Consider the following 21,238-nt stretch of genomic DNA (forward strand, 5'->3'; position numbering starts at 1 on the left):
GGAAATTCCTGGGTAGACCCCTTTCACACAGAACCCAGGTTATCCCTGCAATACACAGTGTGTCATAATAAATGGACTGCTTTAATGGCACACAGAGATGAGGTCATGAAAAGTGGGTGGTGTCTGCTCACTGCATACATACAACGACATAGTATAGACGACACAAGTCTTGTTTTGCAATCAAATTTTTTTTATTTGAAAGCCTCATGTTATGTACATGTTATGTCACATGTAACACCTGCTGTATTAAATTTTTTAAAGTGCTTCTTTTATTTTTCAACAAATATGCATTAGCCATTAACAATATGGCCTTAATGCATTCAACAATTTAAATATATATATATATCTATATATAAAGACAATAGAAAAATAGGTTGTGCTGTCATGGAACTGAAAAATATAATAGGGGAGGCACCCCAACTATTAGAACTGTGAGTTAGGGCCAGCCTTAGAAACGACACATATACAGTATACATTTTGTAATACAGCGGCCACACATGGGAGAAAGCTCACGACTGGCCTGTTAAGTGCAGTATACAAATTTTTAAATACAAAAGAAATGGAGGTAATGTGTGTACAATCTAAATTATGTACACCCCCATATATACACGTAGCTGACTTAAAGGGCACCCACACATTGCCCTAAGCTCTTGCCAGGCCTGTTAATGGCAGGATAAACAATATTGTCAAAAACAACAAGCTTCAACAAAAAAAACATGTAAAACATCATACAAGTCTACAACTGTCTGTAGGCAGTGCTGACAATAGTGCTAAGTGGAGTGTTATGATGAGTGCCATCTGAATAACTATGCACTCTGCCATCCTGTGTATTAATCCCCGTGCCATCTGCATAAGTATGCACAGTGCCATATTGATTAGTATTTCCTGTGCCGTCAGGACATGTGGAGTGCTAGGCACTGTGCCCTCTGGACTGGTATTGGCATATGGACTGCTCTGTACAGTGACATGTGGATCACTATTCCCTGTGCCATCTGGATAACTATGCACTGTGCCATGTGGGGTAGCATGAGGTGGATTGGAGGGGTTACTTTGCAGACATGGTAGCCCTCTGCTATGCTGTTGGTAATTTCTAACAGGACCCTCAGAGTACTGAGAAGGATACATTACATATGGTTGTGTAGTGTGTAACCTAGACACTAGACCGTTAAGGAAGGACATCTGTGCCTCTCTGTTTTCACGTGAAATTCGTTCGTGTATGTAGACCAACAAGCTGACTGACAAATTAAGTTTGTAACTCTCTTTCATTGTCAAAGAAGTGCTGGAGTCGGGCATCCTCCTGTGCCTGGAATTCAGCATCAGAATCTCGCAGCTGATTTACCAGGATTCTGGTCATTGTGCGCGTTGCTAGCTCCACCTTGGAAGTTTTTTTATTCCGCTCTGGTACTTCAAAGACTAGGAATAGAAGAAAAGAAAAAATACATTTACAAATGAATTCAAAGCCATAATGTAAACATATATGTGCTTGCGGCCTACTGCACATTAGCTTCACATTGCAACAGATACATTGAGTTTAGATTTCAGCATAGTAAAATCAGCATAGTCATACTATAATGACAAGTCAATACAGGACAATGTTAACATCCCAAAAATAGTGGGTGTGCAGGAACAGTAAGTTACTATACAATGTCGGAGTCTCAGTCTGTGCAGGAGTTGGCGTCCCACTTGTACTGCTTCCACTCGCCTCAACCACACACTCAAGTGTATTGGTGTCTGGGAGCCCCATGGCAGCCATCGGATCTGTATAAAAAGTAAGAGCGGTACTGATGTGATAAACCAATAAAAATGATAAATAAAACCGAGGAGGGAAAAGGAAAGGAAGAAGAAAAAAGTTTGACAAACACCATAGATGATTTATAGCTCTTTTGAGATAAGATCAGTGGAGACCTGATGGGATAAGTTCCAAAGGTGTACAAGGGATCACATACTAACTTTCCCTACCTCTATCCTGGGATGGAAGTGGCAGTAAAGTCCCGTTGGTCTTGTCCCGGCGATGGTGCGGTCCCTGCCGATGGTGCTGAGATGTTACTCCCCGTGCTCCTTCCCACTGCTACCTCCTGGTGGTAAAGCATCTCTCACGGCTTGCAGCTGTGGTTTGCTTCCGGCGTTCTATCCCGGCATGACCGGCCCGACCTGGCGGTGGTTGATGACGTACTTGGTGGGTGCCGCAGGTGATGGTGCAATTGCGGTGAGCTCCGCTAGATGTGCAGAGTATCCTGGTAGTCTCCACTGGTAGCCTCAAACGCGTTTCATGCGATGAACGCACTTTATCAAGGATAGCTTGGTATCCTAAAAAATGTTCCTTTTATAGGAGAAAAACTTTATTGTTTCCACTTAAAAAACGGAAGTTCAAATCCGGAAGTGACTAAAAATAGCGGTAGGATCTATATCCTAGATGGACATTGTTATCAGAAGGTGTGTCAAAAGATAAAATAGGATCAGAAAAGTTTAGAAAAAAGAATTAGAAAAAGAAATAGATTTTCTGTGCAATTTCGTTGCACTCGTCTAAATTGACCAAAGGGAATATTTCTCTTCCAATTCTGATGATGATTGCTGGAAATGGGGAGTATGTTATTACCATTCACTTCTTTTATATGTGTTCTTGTGTGTATAAGATCATTTTTAATGTATATTTCCAGGTCTAAAAAAACTACCATCTCTTTGTCTGTGATCGTTGTAAATTCCAGATTTTTATTGTTGTTATTGATGTAGGATATGAAGTTTTTTAATTCTTTCTCTGGACCATCCCAAATAAAAAATATGTCGTCTATGTATCTTTTCCAAAATATAATATTGTTTTCAAAAACATTGTTCTTCCATATACATTTATCTTCCCATTTTGATACATAAAGATTTGCATAACTCGGCGCAAATGATGTACCCATTGCTGTCCCACATTTTTGAAGGTAAAAATTGTTTTCATACCAAAAATAATTATTTTTTAAAATAAAGTCAATGCCTTCCATGACAAAATTGATTTGTTCGTTTGAAATTTCAGTCAAGGCTGAAAGATAATGTCGGGTATGATCACAGCCTAGATCTTGTGGAATACAGGTATATAATGATTTTACATCACTTGTACATAGAAAATATTATTTTTTCCATGTTAAGTTCTCCAATGTCTGTAGCATACTAATGGTGTCCTTAAGGTAGCTTTTCTGTTGTGATACCAAATCTTGAAGGAAATGATCTATGTATTTGGAAAGATGTGCTGTAATTGAACCTATACCTGAAATAATCGGGCGTCCTGGTGGGTGGTTTATATCCTTATGCACTTTTGGTAAGAAGTAGAAGGTCGGGATCTTAGGGTTCTTTTCTTTTATAAATTCATATTCTTTTTTGTTTATTATACCGATGTCTAGACCTTCTTCCAAAAAATCATCACGTTTTCTTGAGAAATTCTCAGTTGGATCGGATTTCATTAACTCATAGGTGTTTGTGTCAGATAATAATCTGTCTGCTTCAATTTTGTAATCATCCTTTTTCATTATGACCACTCCTCCACCCTTGTCTGCTGACTTGATGACTATTGAGCTGTCTTCCTTTAATTCTTTTAGCGCTTTCTTCTTTTGATATGTTATATTTCATTTTTGATTTTTCTGGAATTTGGTCTATTTCTTGTTCAATCAGCTTTTGGAATGTGTCAATTTCGGAACTTTTACAAAACGTGGGATTAAAGGTTGATGGTGGCTTGAAACCGGTGTGTTTGAATTGTTGGTTGTAATCTATTTGAGTCCTTGTTAGTGCATCTCTGGAAAAATATTTCTTTAAAGTCAATTTTCTAATGAACTTGTGAACATCTATATATAAATTAAATTTATTTATTTTCGATTGCGGGGCAAATTTTAATCCTTTTTCAAGTATAGTCGTTTGAGCCTTTGTGAGTGTTTTTCCACTTAAATTGAATATCGTGGATTTTGATTCATTGATTATGTTCTTCTTTTTTGCTTGACGACCTCCTCTTGTTCCTCTTCTTTTCCATTTCTTCTGTTTTTTTTGTAATATGGCGTTCTGTTCCAATCTGGTGGTTTCTCCACTCCATGTGTTTCCTATAAAAAATATTCCTCCTCACTGTCTGTGTTATTCTCATTAGAGAGAATTCTTTTCATTGAATAGTTTCTTCTTGTTGGGACTTCCCGTGTTTCCAAGTTTTTTTCAGAAATGATTTGTATGAGTGAGTTCATTTCTTCTCTTTCTTCCCTTATGGCGGTTTCTTTTCCTGATTGATAGGATTCTTGAATTAATTTGTATGGATTGGTATAAGAGAAGTTCTTTTGATTGTATGGTAAATAATTCCTTGTTGTTTTGGTATATTTCGGTGTGTGTTTAATTAATGGCACGTGATTCCTTTTGTGGATGAAAATTCCATTTATTTTTATCTTCTGTATAGGATTTATTCTTATATTTCATGTCTAATTGAGATTGTTTAATAGACATTCTTTTTTCATTCTTTTTCTGTTGATAAATGATCAACTGATCCTTGTCTCTTCTGAATTTTTTCTGTTTTTGTATTATAATGTTTTCTTCTAATTTTTCAATTTTATTATTTGTCATGGTCATCAGATTCTTGAAATCTTCCATATTGGTCAGGCCTTCAAATCTCTTTTCATATATCTGTATATTTCAAATTCTTTGTTAAGTGGACACCAGTTATGGTGTCCACTGATCTTATCTCAAAAGAGCTATAAATCATCTATGGTGTTTGTCAAACTTTTTTCTTTTCTTCTTCCTTTCCATTTCCCTCCTCGGTTTTATTTATCATTTTTATTGGTTTATCACATCAGTAGCGCTCTTACTTTTTATCAAGATATTTATTCCACACAGAGCTGCTTTTCATTTAGCGCGGCTACGCTGTACCTGTTTTCAGCCATCGGATCTGTGTCACTTATCTTTGTGATGTCATCAAAGAGTATTGGTGGTGTCATTGGGCAGGATTGGCTGTTCTCCGGGGTAACACTTCGTGAAGATGCACAACTAGACGATGATATGGCAATGGGATTAACCAGTGCAGAATTGCCAAAGACTTCATTACAGTGATCGTAGTAAACCCATTCCATTCTGGCAGCACCACTTTTCCACCTGTTATGGTTGTGAACTTTGTTGTAGTATTTGTGTAGAGCTTTCAGTTTGTTCACTACCTGCTGCTGGGTCCACACAATGCCCCTTGAGGTGAGGACCTTAGCTATGTTTGGGTAGACTATCGCGTCCTTCACTGTGCCACTGATCTGTTTGCGGATCTCCTCCTCCCCTCTGACTGCCAGCAGCTCACGGATCTCCTCATCCTTCCAGTGCACCATGCTTCTCTCTCTCTCCTTTTCTGCAGCACAATTGTGACATCAGACGCCAGTGCCACTGCCCCGCCCGCTCAGCCAATCAGGGAGACCCAGCGGCTCAGCCAATCAGCCTGTGCACTGCCATCTCAGCCAATAAGCGCTGTTTACTATGCCCGGAGTTGAAAAACCCGGGTCGGCGCCTTTCAGACAGCCGCCCACCTGTGTAAGACCCGGGAAAAACCCTGGTAAATACCAGGGTCGAAGTACCGGGAATTAGATCCCGTGTTGACCCTTTCAGATAGAAAAAAATCCCGGGTCGACCCGGCAAGAGCCAGAAAATTACTGGGTTCTTTTCTCTGTCTGAAAGGGGTATTAGTCTAGACTGTACGTCTGTAATCCATTGGGCTGAAATATCACCTTCAATATATTCTCAATGTAGTCTTTTCTCCACATTTATATGCACAGACAAAATTATAGAAATTAGGAATGTGCACCACGGACACCCGTGTTTTGGTATTGGTTTTGGTTCTAATTCATCATCGTGTTTTGGTTTTAGCAAAACCACCCTCAAGTGTTTTGATTAGAATTCAGTTTTGGTTCGGTTTTGGATTTCTTAAAAATCGATGAAAATCGATAAAAAAAATTATAAAAACCTATAAAAAAAGATGAAACAGCTAAAATCATGTAATTTGGACCTTTTCACATGCAATCCAATAGCAGAGTTCAGTTATTTAATCCGAGTTCCAAACTGACTGTAGAACCAAACCAGGACTCGGTTTGACTCGAGTGAGTCCGAACTAGGTCTCGATTTCACTCAGAACCTCTAAGATAGGGTGTGTTCGTATTTCGTGAAAACCGAACCACACTAGTAGAAATTCTAATATAATGTAATTCTTATGGAATAATCCACCACTCTTGTGAAACCACACTTATGACCAGGTTTATGGTTATAGCAGAATTTCTCGAAGAGCAGCCCCACAGGTTATATATGTTGAAATATGGAGTGTTCTACAGTGCTACCTCCATGAATGCTGCTTATGTGAAAAAACATACAATAGTAACATAGAATTTGACAGCAGATAAGAACCACTTAGCCCATTTAGTCTGCCCATTTTGTAACTTTATGGTAACTTTAACCCAATTTAATTCTTAGATCTTTGTAAGGATATCCTTATGTCTATCCCAAGCATGTTTACATTGCTCTACTCTATTACCCACTACTACATCTAATGGCTATTCCACTTATCCAATACCCTTTTTGTAAGCAATTTTTCTTCAATTTTCTCTGAACCTACTACTCTCCAGTTTCAGTGCACATCCTCGTGTTCTAATACTTCTCTTTGTTTGAAGAATGTTTAATTCCTATACTTTGTTAAAACTAGGGATGTGCGCCGACCCCATGTTTTGGATCTGGATCTCCCCTGGTTTTGGATCTGGATTGGTTTTGCCAAAACCTCACCTCAGTGTTTTGTTTTCGGGTTTTAGTTTTGGATCTGGATTTTTTCTTAAAAAATAAAAAAAAACTGCTTAAATCACATAATATGGGCCTTTTTTTGTTCCTACATTATTAATAACCTCAATATCATTTATTTCCACTCGTTTCCAGTCAATTATGACCACCTTACAGCTCACAATATTGATTTTTTTCATCTAGTTAAAGGACCAAAAGGTTGCATCCAGCAACTGGCTGTAAAATTGATAATAAATAAATAAAGAAACAATTCATTGGTGCAGCCCCAGGCTGAATAGTTAATAATAAAGAGAAATTCATTGGTGCAGCCCCTGGCTGTAAAATTGATAATAAATAAATTAAAAAACAATTCATTGGTGCAGCCCCAGGCTGAATAATAAAAATAAATTAATTGGTGCAGCCCCTGGCTGTAAAATTGATAAATTAATTAAAAAACAATTCATTGGTGCAGCCCCAGGCTGATTAATAATAAAAATAAATTCATTGGTGCAGCCCCTGGCTGTAAAATTGATAATAAATTAATTAAAAAACAAATCATTTATGCAGCCTCAGGCTGAATAATAATACAAATAAATTCATTGGTGCAGCCCCTTGCTGTAAAATTGATAACAAATTAATTAAAAAATAATTCATTAGTGCAGCCCCAGGCTGAATAGTTAATAATAAAGAGAAATTCATTGGTGCAGCCCCTGGCTGTAAAATATATAATAAATTAAAAAACAATTCATTGGTGCAGCCCCAGGCTGAATAATTAATAATAAAAATAATTCATTGGTGCAGCCCCTGGCTCTAAAATTGATAATAAATTAATTAAAAAACAATTCATTGGTGCAGCCCTAGGCTGAATAATTAATAAAAAGAAATTGATTGGTGCAGCCCCTGGCTGTAAAATTTATAATAAATTAATTTAAAAACAATCATTGGTTCCTAAACCAACCATAACATTAATTTAAAATGTCAGGCAGCAATGCCCCAACCAACACATAATGGAAAGGAAAAAGGTGCAAGATGGAATAGTCCTTGGACCCTCCCACCCTTATGTTGTATACAAAACAGGACATTCACAGTTTAACAAACCAATCATTTCAATGACAAGGACTGCCAATTGTGGCTGAAATTATTGGTTTGTTTGGACCCCCATAAACAAGCTGCCAATGTGCATTGGACATGGAAATGAAAATGATCCCATACACAAACTGGCTTTACATTGCAAGTTGTGGTCATCCTCGTCATCTCCATCAGTGTGTACATCCTCTTCTTCACACAATATTAATTTGTCCCCGCTGGAATCCACCATAGGCGCCTCTGTAATTTTTTAATGTAATTGTTGGTAGAGGTCTTCCTTGTGGAATTTGCAATTCATTTTAATGAACATCATATTTTCCAAATTTTGAGGAAGTAACCTCCTATGCCGATCACTGACAAGGTTGCCAGCTGCACTGAAAACTCTTTCGGAGTACACACTGGAGGGTGGGCAACTTAAGTAATGCAAAGCCAGTTTGTGTATGGGCCTCCAAATTGCCTCTTTTTCCTACCAGTACTAAAAGGGACTGTCTGACATACCTATTAGGATGTTATCTCTGAAATAGTCCTCCACCATTCTGTGAATGGAGACCGTATCACACATACTCACGGTAGACTTGTTACTAGTAGGCAGTTCTCTCAGGCCCGACCAGATGTCATTTTTTGGTGAACGATCTGCATGACCAGCAGGCATTCTGTAAGGAAAAGTGAGTCTTTTCATGGCAGCTGCCCCTCTCTAGCTATTTTATTAATTGTAAAGATTGCTCTTATAAAGATATTAATATTACAGGGATTGAACAGATTAAAATTACAGTGAGGGGCGACAGATTCAGTCATCTCTGTAAAAGAGAAGCTTTTTGGATATACCAACTGGGTACTTTGTGTCCAGATGGTTTAAACGATACGATCGAATTAAACAATGTCTATTAGATGAAGATCTATACAATGACATTAATTCCTTGATGTGCCATATAGGATCAAAGGACCCTTTGGGCTAGTTGATTTATTAGGGATACTTATAGTTCATGTTTTAAACCCTTCTTTGGGTATATTTGATGTATGCTTACCTGTCTTAAATATTATAGGTATGATATGGTTTAATATTACTCTGTACCTAAGCAGGTTCCTATATGCATGTGTTTTGATTTACTTACCACCAATTCTGAGTCTGTCATAGGCGACTGGAGCTTAGGTTTTGCTTATTCATGATTGGTTATTTATATATATATTTTTATAATATCAATTTAGAAAATAGGGGTTCATTTATTTACATGGAGATTAATAATTTTAATTTAATTTTACCATTAATATTTATTCCTATATGGAGATGATCAAATTTATTGTATTTATTTATTTTAATTTTTTATTATATTGTCATATTGAATTATTTATGTGATTATATAAATATATATAGATATAAGTCATGTCTGTTTTAAATATCTTCATTGATTTGAATAGGTCTGTAAAGAATGTAATTATGGAATAATTGATACTAAAAAAAGGGGTAGAAGATTATATGATCTAACAATTATTTGCTTAATAAATATATTTTCCGATGAATATAATGGAGACAAATTAAAAATGAATATCACTACTATGAGTAACATAATGAAGAATTTTCGGATTACAAAGGGTATTTAAAGGTTTTGATATACCCGATATGTGTTACAGAGGTGAAATATAAATGAGGTGTGGATAAAGGATAAAGAAATAATAAATAAAGAGCACATGCGCATACCTCCAAGAGACGGATAAAAGGAGTGTGTGTGTGGCATTGCATAATTATACTGACTGAGGAAGCCGCTGACAGCTAGGTGGAGAAACGTGTTTTTATATTTTCAGAGAAGCCGGCAAATACAGCTCCACATGTATTGAAATTCCACTCTGAAGGGTACCCACGGAGACCAACTATTAATACCGAGGTAAGCCGCAGAGGGCTAATTACCCAGAGGATTTCTATAAAGTTCAGAGGTGGCTACCTGGACACTACACAGGTGTAACAACACGACCAGCAAAGGCGTGCAGCCGCAGCAAGCCTAATGCTGGAAAGACCTCCAGATAAGGCGGACGTCTATCCCGGTAAAGAGGAGTATATACAATTTTTCTTTTTTCATATAACCCTCTTTATACATCGCATGGCCATGTGGGACATAAAATTGAGAGTATAACTTATCACAATTAAGTGGAAATTCCCTGACTGTGTTTATTTCCAAAAGGCTTATGAAGGAGATTGTGATTTAAATACACTCATAAACAGCAGAGCAAAATCCTGCTGAAGGAAATAAACAAATTGTTTTAAAAGGACTATATATTAATTAAGACTGTTGAGAGTCTGAAACAGCTTGCATACTTTCCTCTATAATTAAGGATTATGTTTGAAATCAAGACTGCGGACAGTCTGAAATAATATACTACCTAGAACCTAATTTGGCAGCAAAAAGGTTTAATATTGTGTATCAGTTTTTGGGTACTTTATTGCTACAAGTGTATCTGAATTGAGACTGCTGACAGTCTGAAACAACACACTGCCCAGAGAATTTTAGGCAGTAACAGATGTATTACTATGTATCAATTTGGTTTCTAGTTTATTATTGATACAATTGTATCTGTTTTAAGTTTATTAAACAGTGGATGTTCTGCTGCTGTAGGAACACTTACTACTTTCAGCAGATTGAAAGGTTATGTGTATATCAAGAAAATCTTTTACGCTAAGGTATAGAGAGATTGTGTGTTGTGGGCCCATTATTTTAGGATATATGTGGATTAATGATTTTATTGTAGGCTGGTGTATATTTTATACAGTTGGAAAACATTTATTTTTTAATTTTTTTGAACCATTAGAGGTATATTAAATATATTAAAAATACTCAGCTGATTCAGCGCTTTCTTTTTTCTATTGGCATTCTGAAAAACACAGGTTCTCGAAACTCGTTGCCCAGAGGAAGTGCTGTTTGGAGGATTTCTGGCTGTCTATCACCACCTACAAGCGGAGCCAAGGTAAGATCCATTTTATAATTATCTGTCCATCTGTTTTGGTACCGGTCCCGTCCATTTGGAGAGTGTTAGAGTCCTACCTGGTCTTCGTTATGTAAGCCAGCTCCCTCACACATCACCTTTTATAGTAAGATCTTTTTTATATAAAGATCATTTTAAGTGTTTTATGTATATATATATTTTTTGCCACTTGGTATGTTTGGCTAATAAAATTTTTCTTGAGCAAGAGGCCTCTTTCACTTAAAGAAACCTTGATAGGATTATCTCCACACTGACCTACGTGAGTACTGGTACGCACTTACTTGAAACTTGAAAAGAAACCTCTGTATGTGTTTTATACCTATCTCTGATGTAAGAGAGGTATGTCATTACCTCTTTGAGAACAGGATTCAAGTTTATAATGTGTTGTTGGAATTAGATCACATTGAAAAGATACCTTTATAGGAACTTCACCCCACTCTGAAGAGTGAGTAGGGGTACATTCCATTTGCTCCTAGGATTGTGCATATTTTTTGTTATACAACTTTGAGCTCTTCGAACTCTCTAATACCTTTTTTTTATATATATCTTCAACATCATCAAGAACTTCAATTCAACATCATTCAAGAACTTCAATGAAAACTCACTGAATAACGTTAAGTATTTGCTATACTGCTCCCTATATACTATATTTTCATTTTATCCATGATAATAGCGCCATTTGTTTGACACTATCCCCTTTTTTAGTACATGCACCAAAACCAGGATCTGCATTGGGACAGATCCAAAGTGTCAAAAAAGGCTGCATTTATCTTATTGGAGCGCCCCAATATCCTCACTATCCTTAGACCATTCTGTAAGGAAAATTGAGTTTTTCCTGGCAGCTGCAGAAACTGAAGGAGGAGATGATGGCATTTCACATGCGGCTGCAGCTGACAACTTTTTTACCAATGTTTGCATTATTTTAGATTTCGGTCTGTTGGAAAAAACTCACAAGGTAGGACTTAAACCTAGTATCCATAATGGTCGCCAAAATATATTTTTCAGATTTCAATAGATTGACGACTCTTGGATCCTGGTGAAGTGAATCAAGGGCTTGATCCACCAATCCGACATACCTTGCGCAATCACTCAATTTCAGCTTCTCCTTCAGTTTCTCCAGCTGTTTTTGCAAAAGTCTGATGAGGGGAATGACCTGACTCAAGCTGGCAGTGTCTAAACTAACGTCACATGTGGCAAGTTCAAAGGGTTTGAGAACCTTGCACAACACAGAAATTATTTTCCACTGCGCTTGAGTAATGTGCATTCCCTCTCCACGGCCTATGTCATAGGCCATTGTATAGCCCTGGATGGCCTTTTGCTGTTCCTCCATCCGCTGAAGCATATAGAGGGTAGAATTCCACTGAGTTACTACCTCTTGCTTCAGCTGATGGCAGGGCAAATTTAACAGTACCTGCTGGTCATGCAATCTTCCACAAGCGGTTGCCGAATGTCTAAAATGTCCAGATATTTTGCAGGCCATGGAGAGCATCTCCTGCATGCCCCTGTCATTTAAAAAAAAAATTTGCACCACCAAATGAATTGTGTGAGCAAAACATGGGACGTGTTGGAATTCGCCCACATGTAATGCTCTCACAATATTGGTGGCATTGTCCGAAATCACAAATCCCGAGGACAGTCCAAGTGGGGTAAGCCATTTAGCAATGATTTCCCTGAGTTTTTCTAAGAGGTTCTCAGTGGTATGCCTCTTAGTTAAACCAATTATACAAAGAGTAGCCTGCCTCTGTATTAGCTGTCTTTTGGTAGATGTTGCTGCTGCTGTTGTAGGTAATACACCTACCCAGTGGGCTGTCACAGTCATATAATCCTTAGTTTGACCTGTCCCACTTGACCACATATCAGTGGGTACAACGGCATTTCTGAGGACATTAATAAAGTTTTTTTTAATGTCCTTGTACAATCTTGGAATTGCTGTTCTAGCGAAGTGGATGGTAGTGAGGATACGGGCCCTCAATTAACTGTTGAAACCCCACTGCAGTAATGGCGGATACTGGATGCACATCTAATACCAGCATAGATGTTATGGCATCAGTAATCCGCTGTGCAACTGGGTGATTGCTGTCATACTTGTTTGCCCTTGCAAACAATTGTTTGACAGTTAATTGTTTTTTGGAGGATACACTACAAGTAGTCTTCTTCCTGGTCCCCTTCTGGGATGAAGATCCACTCACAGCAACAGCGGCAGCAACAGGCGTAGTCATCAAGGATCCTTCTGAGGAATCACGGATAGGAGAGGAGTCAATCATGCTTCAAATAACAACATTGGATGCAGCAGGACTACTCCCAATGACGAATGAGGATGTTGATGATGCAGGTTTTGGTGGTGGAGATCGAAGGCGCTTGGGTCCCACAGAGAGGGAGCAGGTAGGTGACACTGGACTTGTTACGTTATGAGTTTTGGAACTTGGCGACATACACTTTGAAATTTGATGAATGTTCTCCAAGTGACGTAACAAGGAGGAGGTTCCTAGGTGGTTTAAGTCCCTCCCTCTACTCTCTATTGCTTGGCAACGGTTATATATGGCTTCACAACTGTTGTCCGGATTGGGGTGGAAATAATTCCACACGTGAGAAGTGAATTTTTTTGTCTTTTGCCCCGGCATGACAACAATGGGCTTTGGCTTTTTCAATCCATGGGCAACAGCTGTTGCCTTACTTACACATAGGACATCCTCTGCATCACCATCTTCATCACCAACATCTTCATTATCAACATCCTCATCATCCTTAGTGCTTTCAACTACCAAAATATCCTCCTTCTCCATGTGCAATTCCACAGAAGCATCCTCACTGACTACGTCTGCAAGATGTTGACTGCCCTTCCCCACATTTACAGAGGGCACACAAATGTTGGAACTTGGAGGATCCTCCAGTACACTAGTATTTAGGTCTGGCTCACACATGGCAACCGCGGACACACTTGCACTCTCCTCAGGGATTTGTGATTTCGATTTCTCAGGGCACATAGTTGGTTTTTCCGGAGCTGTCTTACTTTCCTTTTTATAATGGTACCACCACCACTACTACTACAAACAGAAGGGCTAATAGAACCAGCAGTCATCATAAATAAAGGCCAAGGCCTTATCCTTTATTTGCCACTTTGTGTAGTGAATGGCATATTGCCATTTTTTTGTTTATCTAAAGGCAACTTGCCTTTCGATTTTCTTTTCTTTACTACTGTAAAAGTAGCTTTACCATATCCATGGCGTGACTTAAGCCCTGGGGTATGGGCCTTCATAGAGGATGAGGAAGTTGACGGCCTTGCATCATCATGATGACTGCTGGCGGCAGCTACAACATGTGGTTCTTGGCCTTGCTCTCCTGTCATGTGACAGCTCTCCATATTTTCTGTGGTCTTGAAGCAGTGTCACAAGCACCAATAGTGTGGCCAAGGTGCGGTTACAAAATTCACACACGTGCAGTCGTGCGCACACAGAAAAAAAATAGACACTATTTTATTTTATTTTTTTCTGGTCCAGAACTTGGGCCCAGATGGATGCAGCAGACAGCACAGCACCAGCCCAGATGGATCAGCACCAGCCCAGATGGACGCAGCAGTCAGCACAGCAGCAGCCCAGATGGATCAGCACCAGCCCAGATGGACACAGCAGACAGCACAGCAGTGACAGCACCAGATGGATCAGCAGTGCACCAGCCCAGGACACAGCAGACAGCACAGCAAAGCACCAGCACAGGTAAGTACTACCTCTCCCATTCCTACATTACCCACCCTCCCTATTCAGTCTCCACAGCCGGAGTGAAATGGCGGCCGCCGCATAGTCCCTTATATACATAGATACGAAAGCTTGCGGGCCGCGAGATTTTGTCTCTATGGCTTTGCCTCGGTTTGAGATCCGGGCCCGACGGGTGAACCGAACGCATGTTCGGTTCTCGCCCCGGATCTCAAATTCGGGTGGGTTCGGATCTCTGAGATCCGAACCCGCTCATCTCTAGTTAAAACCCTCAATATATTTGAAAGTTTCTATCATGTGCCTTCCCCCCCCCCTTTAGTCTTTTAGTCTTGCTGGGTAAGTTTTGTGATGTTAGCCATGCACTATTTTAGTTGCCCTTCTTTGTACAGTCTCTTATGTATTTTATTTATATCCTTCTTGAGATGTGGCTTCCAGATTTGAACACAGCATTCCAGTGGTGCTCCTCCCTGCGGTGACACCCGGTCCGGATAGTATTGTAGTCCGCGCGGCAGAGCCATGTGCTGGAAAAAGGGGGTATGACCTCGTGGGTAGGGAGCATGGCCTCGCTGATAGGGGGCATGGCCTTGCATCCCAAACCCCAGTTTTAGTCACTCAGGGGTCCCGGAGATGCGCACTGCCCCCACGGACCAGTCTGTGTGCTGCCCTCGGCTCCTGTCACTGAGGAGAAGTTGCCACTTTGGTGCCACCCCTCGGCATGTGACACATGGTTGTGGCCCACACCCCCTTGTGATGCCACTGCAGAATTCTAGATAAGGCCATACCAATGACCTATACAGACGCATTATTACTTCTTTCTTTCTGCTACTGATTCCTCTTCCTATGCAACCAAGCATCTGACTTGCCTTTCTCATCGCATTCTACTTTACCAAGATGGCTGGCATCTGCGCATCTTGTCACTCTGTATAAGCGTCACAGTGGGAAACAGACGTGTTCAACTTAGCTACACAGACCCTGCCACACTATCCTGTATATATCCTGCGAATACCTGCACGGCTACCTTCATACATCACCGGCTGGTGCTCTGTATGTTCCGTTCATTTTCTGCTCCATCCAGATTAACAAGTGTGTAACTGTGAGTATGGCTATACCAGTAACTACTACTACACTCCAATAAAACTGACACCTGGGTAAGCACATGGACTGTTTAGTGTATCTGGAATTCTGCTGGTGTTGCTTAATGCCTCTAAATAGTAATTAATTATCATTTATATAAGCAAATATGTATATATGCATAATGCAAAATAAGACAAAAAAGCTGCGGCTGCGGCACTCAGATTGATATTTAAGAAAAATGTATTAAATAGTGTCACATGATAAAAATACAACGTTTCGAAGCTTTCAGCTTATTTTTCAAGGTGTGAACAAGTGTAAAGTAGAAAAAAGTGATTAACCACCGCGTGTTCTGTGTAAAAAAAGAAAGAGAGAGGAAAAGAAAAAAAAAAAAAGGGAAAAAAGGGAGAGGTATGTTTGTGAGGTGTAGTGTGTGTAGGGAGTGTGAACTGTGCGAAAGATAATGTGAAATATGTAAATGGTGCGTGATGTGAAGTGGAAAAAATTGTTGAGAACTAATGTGACTGAATGGATGAAGAAATAATTATGTGAAATGGTGATAGTGATAAAAAAGAGAAAAATTAAAAAGTAATGAGAATGTGAAGAAAAAATATTCTGGAAATAATGAAAGTGATATGTGGTGACGTGTTAAAAAACTGAAAAAGTGTGGGAACGTGTATTGTGATGAAATTAAAAAATAATAAATGATGAAGTATATACAAATGTTAGAAAAATAGAAGGTTAACATGAAGTGTAGATCAATATGTGCAGAGAATGTAAGAGAACTTACGTTCCATAGATACCGATCCGAGTCAGGCTCGACTTTTCCCGCCTGACTTGCATCTGAAATCGACGCAAAACGTCATCATCCCGCCTTACGGGTCTCGCGGGTTTTGGATCCTATATAAGGTACCCGCGTCGGCGCCATTTTCTCACTAGGCTGTGGACAGTGAAGAGGGAGGGTGGGAGTTAGGGCTGGCTGGTCTGTGTAGTGTTGTGCTGTGCAGTGCTGCGCTGTGCTGCTGTTGTCCATAGGGGCTGGCTGTGCTGCGCTGTGCAGTCAGTTGTCCATAGGGGCTGTGTCCACTCCAAAGTCCAGTGCAGTGTCCCAGTCCTAAAGGGGTGCTGTAGTGTTGTCCAGGGGGTGCTCTGTCCATCAGGGGTGCTCCCCCCAAGTGCAAAAAAAATAAAAAATTTTCTGTGTTTGTGAATTGTGTGCACTGTGGCTGCACGTGCATCAACAAAGGAGCAGCGCCAAGCGTGCACCTGTGTCCTATAAGTAAAAGGCCAGCTGGCTTGTCCGTTAAAGGGTGCTGTAACCCCCAAAGGGCACTCCAAACAAAATAAAAATATATATTTTTTTGTGTTTGTGAATTGTGTGCGCAGTAGCCGCACGTGCATCAACAAAGTAGTGCCAAGCGTGCGCCTGTGTCCCATAAATAAAGGGCCGGCTGGATTGACCGCTAAAGGGTGCTGTAACCCCCAAAGGGCACTCGAAACAAAATATTTTTTTTTTCTGTGCTTGTGAATTGTGTGCACTGTAAAGGGTGGTGTAACCCACAAAGTGCACTACTCTCCAGTAAAAATAAAAAAATATTTTCTGTGTTTGTGTGCGCCTTAGCCGCACGTATATATCAATATAACATAAATGGAGGACCAAACTTTCTCCGATAAAAAAAAAAATAGGGAAAGATCAAGAACCACTTCCTCCCAGTGCTGTTGCTGCTGCTGGGAGTAGTTCATCATCCCAGAGAGGAAGTAGGAACACCACTACTTTCACTAAACAATTGACCCTCCAACAGTCCCTAGCGAGGAGGATGAAGTATGACAGCAGTCATCCTGAAGCAAAACGTATAACTGAGGCCTTGACTGCTATGTTGGTGTTAGACGTGTGTCCGGTATCCACCATTAGTGCAGTGGGATTTAGACAATTGATGGAGGTACTGTGTCCCTGGTTCCAAATCCCGTCTAGATTCCACCTGCATCCTCAAAGCAGCAGCGACAAGCATGTTAAAGGGTGGTGTAACCCTCAAAGTGCGGTCCACAAACAATAAAAAAATTCTTCTTTTTTTTTCTGTCTTTGTGAAATGTGTGGGCTGTAGCCGCACCTGCATCCTTAAAGCAGCAGCGACAAGCGTGCCTCTGTCTGTTAAAGGGTGGTGTAACCCTCAAAGTGCGCTCCACAAACAATAAAAAAATTCTTCTTTTTATTTCTGTCTTTGTGAAATGTGTGGGCTGTAGCCGCACCTGCATCCTCAAAGCAGCAGCGACAAGCGTGCGTCTGTCTGTTAAAGGGTGGTGTAACCCTCAAAGTGCGCTCCACAAACAATAAAAATTTCTTTTTTTTCCTGTCTTTGTGAATTGTGTGGGCTGTAGCCGCACCTGCATCCTCAAAGCAGCAGCGACAAGCGTGCGTCTGTCTGTTAAAGGATTACATCGGTGACAGCATCCAAGTAGGCATGTCAGACAGTCCGTACATGTACTGGCAGGAAAAAGAGGCAATTTGGAGGCCCCTGTACAAACTGGCTCTATTTTACCTGAGTTGCCCCCCCTCCAGTGTGCACTCCGAAAGAGTGTTTAGTGCAGCCGGGAACCTTGTCAGCAAAAGGCGTAGGAGGTTGCTTCCACAAAATGTGGAGAAGATGATGTTCATAAAAATGAATTATCAACTCTTCCAGGGAGACCAGCCTCCAGAACGTACAGAGGGACCTGTGGTGGTGGATTCCAGTGGGGACGAATTAATACTCTGTGAGGATGAGGATGTACACAACACCGAAGAGGGTGAGGAATCGGTGAATGAGGAGGATGAGGACGACATCTTGCCTCCGTAGAGCCAGTTTGTGCAGGGCCAGATTAATTGCCAGCTTGTTTTGTGGGGGCCCAAACGAACCAATCATTTCAGCCACAGTTGTGTGGCAGACCCTAGCGCTGAAATGATTGGTTTGTTAAAGTGTGCATGTCCTGTTTATACAACATAAGGGTGGGTGGGAGGGCACAAGGACAATTCCATCTTGCACCTCTTTTTTTTCTTTGCATTATGTACTGTTTGGGGCCTAGTTTTTCAAACTGCAATCCTGTTTGCCACTGCAGTGTCACTCCTAGATGGGCCACGTGTTTGTGCCACCCACTCGTGTCGCTTAGCATAGTCATCCATCTACCTCGGTGCAACCTTTTGGACATAAAAACACTATTGTGAGGTGTGAGGTGTTCAGAATAGACTGGAAATGAGTGGAAATTAAGGTTTTTGAGGTTAATGATAGCATAGGAGCAGAAAAATCAACACATTCTGTGATATTAGCTGTTTTTATGCTTTTTTAAAAAAAAATACAGATCCAAAACAAAACCCAGAACCCAAAACATCGAAGGGTGGTTTTGGCAAAACCAATCCAGATCCAAAACACGAAGAAAGATCCAGATCCAAAACCAAAACACAAAACACGAAAAGTGGCCGGTGCACACCCCTAATAGATACATAATATGATGAAAAGATAGAGGAACTGATAATGAAAAATGTGGAATAAATTAGAAACTTCCAAGAAAACATAAAAAAAACTTAAATCATCCTAAAAAGAATTGTGTGATATGGGAAAAATTCATTGTATGGAAAAAGGTATATAATTGTTATAGAAAAAAGACTTGTATTCAATAAAAAATGTATTTGTATAAAGGATGCTTTGTATAAATGTATGCTGTTTCTCCCCTGTCCATAAGAGGAATATGTCGTCTGTGAACGTATATATATACACACACACACATGTATATGATTGTTTATGTACACCATGCATGTGTACACTATGTATGTGTGTGTGTGTGCGTGTGTATAAATATATATATATATATGTATTCTATGTATAGGATTGTTTATGTACACTATGTCTGTAGAAATATATATATATATATATATATATATATATGTGTGTGTGTATGTAAACTATGTATAGTATTGTTAGTCCAATTTAAAAGGAGCACCAATTATTGCTACTATCAGGGGCGGATTGGGCCACCGGGTAAGTTCCTGCTGGGCTGGTCCCATAGTCACCTCAGCCGGCTCGGCTCATACTGTAGGCCGGAGCCGTGCTTCCAGTACTTCCGTTCCACTGTGGAACACAAACTGTAAGCGGTCATATGCGCCAGATAGCGAGCACTTCCGGGTGACGCTAGCTGGGAGCAGCGGCTGCGTAACGTGGCTCCAACCGGGGGATATAGCCTAACCAGCCTACCCCCTGAGATAGTACAGAACAGCACCCAGAAGCAGGGTAGCCAATAAGGGTGAGTTTATTATGTGAGCCTAAGTCTCCTCTCCCCGTCCCCTTCCCGAGTCCCCATCCCTTCCCTCTCTGCCTGGCCGGTCTGTCTCCCTTGCACACTGCGGCTGCTCTAGTATTAAATATTATGACCCACAGTGTCCACTCCAGTATAACATATTATGCCTCAGGCCTATGGTGCGACCAGTGCCATGGCACAGGGCAGGTGGCGCTGTTTGGGCCTGTCAATTTTCCTGTATATTATCATTCTCACTTGTAGCTTCCTCTTCTTTTATCCCCAGCATCTCCTGGCCTCCCCCTATCTCTTCCCTGACTCTTCCCCATGAGGCCAGGTGCACTATCTTATGTCCCTATTTAAAAAATGGAGGAGCGCCAATGCTCTCTCGGGCACACGGCACCAAGAAGTCTAGTTACGGCCTCAGTGCCTGATTCAGACCCGGACGCTATTTGCGGACGGTCGTTCCAAAAAAGGGGCCGGCTATTCAAACTGAGCGCTCGCTCTTTGCGGTTTGTTGACGCCTCTATGTCTGAGCGAGAGAACGAAAAATGCGCTCGCTATTTTGTAAAGACGCCCCTTTTCCGTTCGCATCACACGTCATCTCCTGTATTTATTAGATTAATCGGGTACATCGAAAGGCATCTGAACTGCTTGCAGTGCTTGTGGTAGCTTTTTCTTACCGCTATCCCTGCGAGCAGTTGAGGCTAAAAGACAACCAAGTGACGTGGTCGATGACGCTCCTTTACTAATTATGCACTCCCATTAAACGCCCTTTTGACCGTTTGGCACGCCTGCGTTCGGATCTCCACTCCCCCGTTTTCAAGCACCTTCCCCTGTTACCACCCACAAACGGTACATTCTGTCAATCAAATTAGCAGCCCCTCGCTGTTTTGCGAGTGCACGATTTCCGACCGCAATGACTGTTATGCGCATGCGCATTACGACCCATACGTTGTGCGAACATAACTCAGAACGAACGAGCGGCCGCTTACGAGCGGCTCTGAATCAGGCCCTCAGTCAGGTCCGCCATCTGGTGGGGAAGACTGCTGGGACTTGAGTCCCAGCCCTGGAGATAGGGGGGACCCTGCCTATTTTGTCAGTCCCAGGCCCCACAATTTCTATTGTCAGCTCTGCCCTGTAACTGAGGACCCCCTGACCTGCTTCAAGATGTGTGGTGCAGTCCAAATGTCCCGCAGCTAAGCATGTCAGCAAGTACTGCAGACAGATCAGTCTTCTGTGGGGAACTAGGGCAATTATGTGTGTTTTATATTTTTCCTGTCAGGGGCTAATGTGTTTGTTTTTCTTCCTATCAGGATTGTGCGACAATGTATTTTATTTTTTTCCTGTTCAGGGCCATTGTATTTTATTTTCGTCTTATTGCGGTAAATGTGTTT

The 21,238-nt window shown here is 40.7% G+C and overlaps 1 pseudogene; it reads right to left on the bottom strand.

Annotated features, from left to right (window-relative positions):
- Positions 1 to 736: 736 nt before the first annotated feature.
- On the bottom strand, positions 737 to 5,315 carry LOC148532281 (uncharacterized; annotated as a pseudogene).
- Positions 5,316 to 21,238: the final 15,923 nt, after the last annotated feature.

Source organism: Taudactylus pleione, unplaced genomic scaffold, assembly GCF_031769625.1.
Source record: "Taudactylus pleione unplaced genomic scaffold, aTauple2 ptg000080l, whole genome shotgun sequence".
Classification (NCBI taxonomy): Eukaryota; Metazoa; Chordata; class Amphibia; order Anura; family Myobatrachidae; genus Taudactylus; species Taudactylus pleione.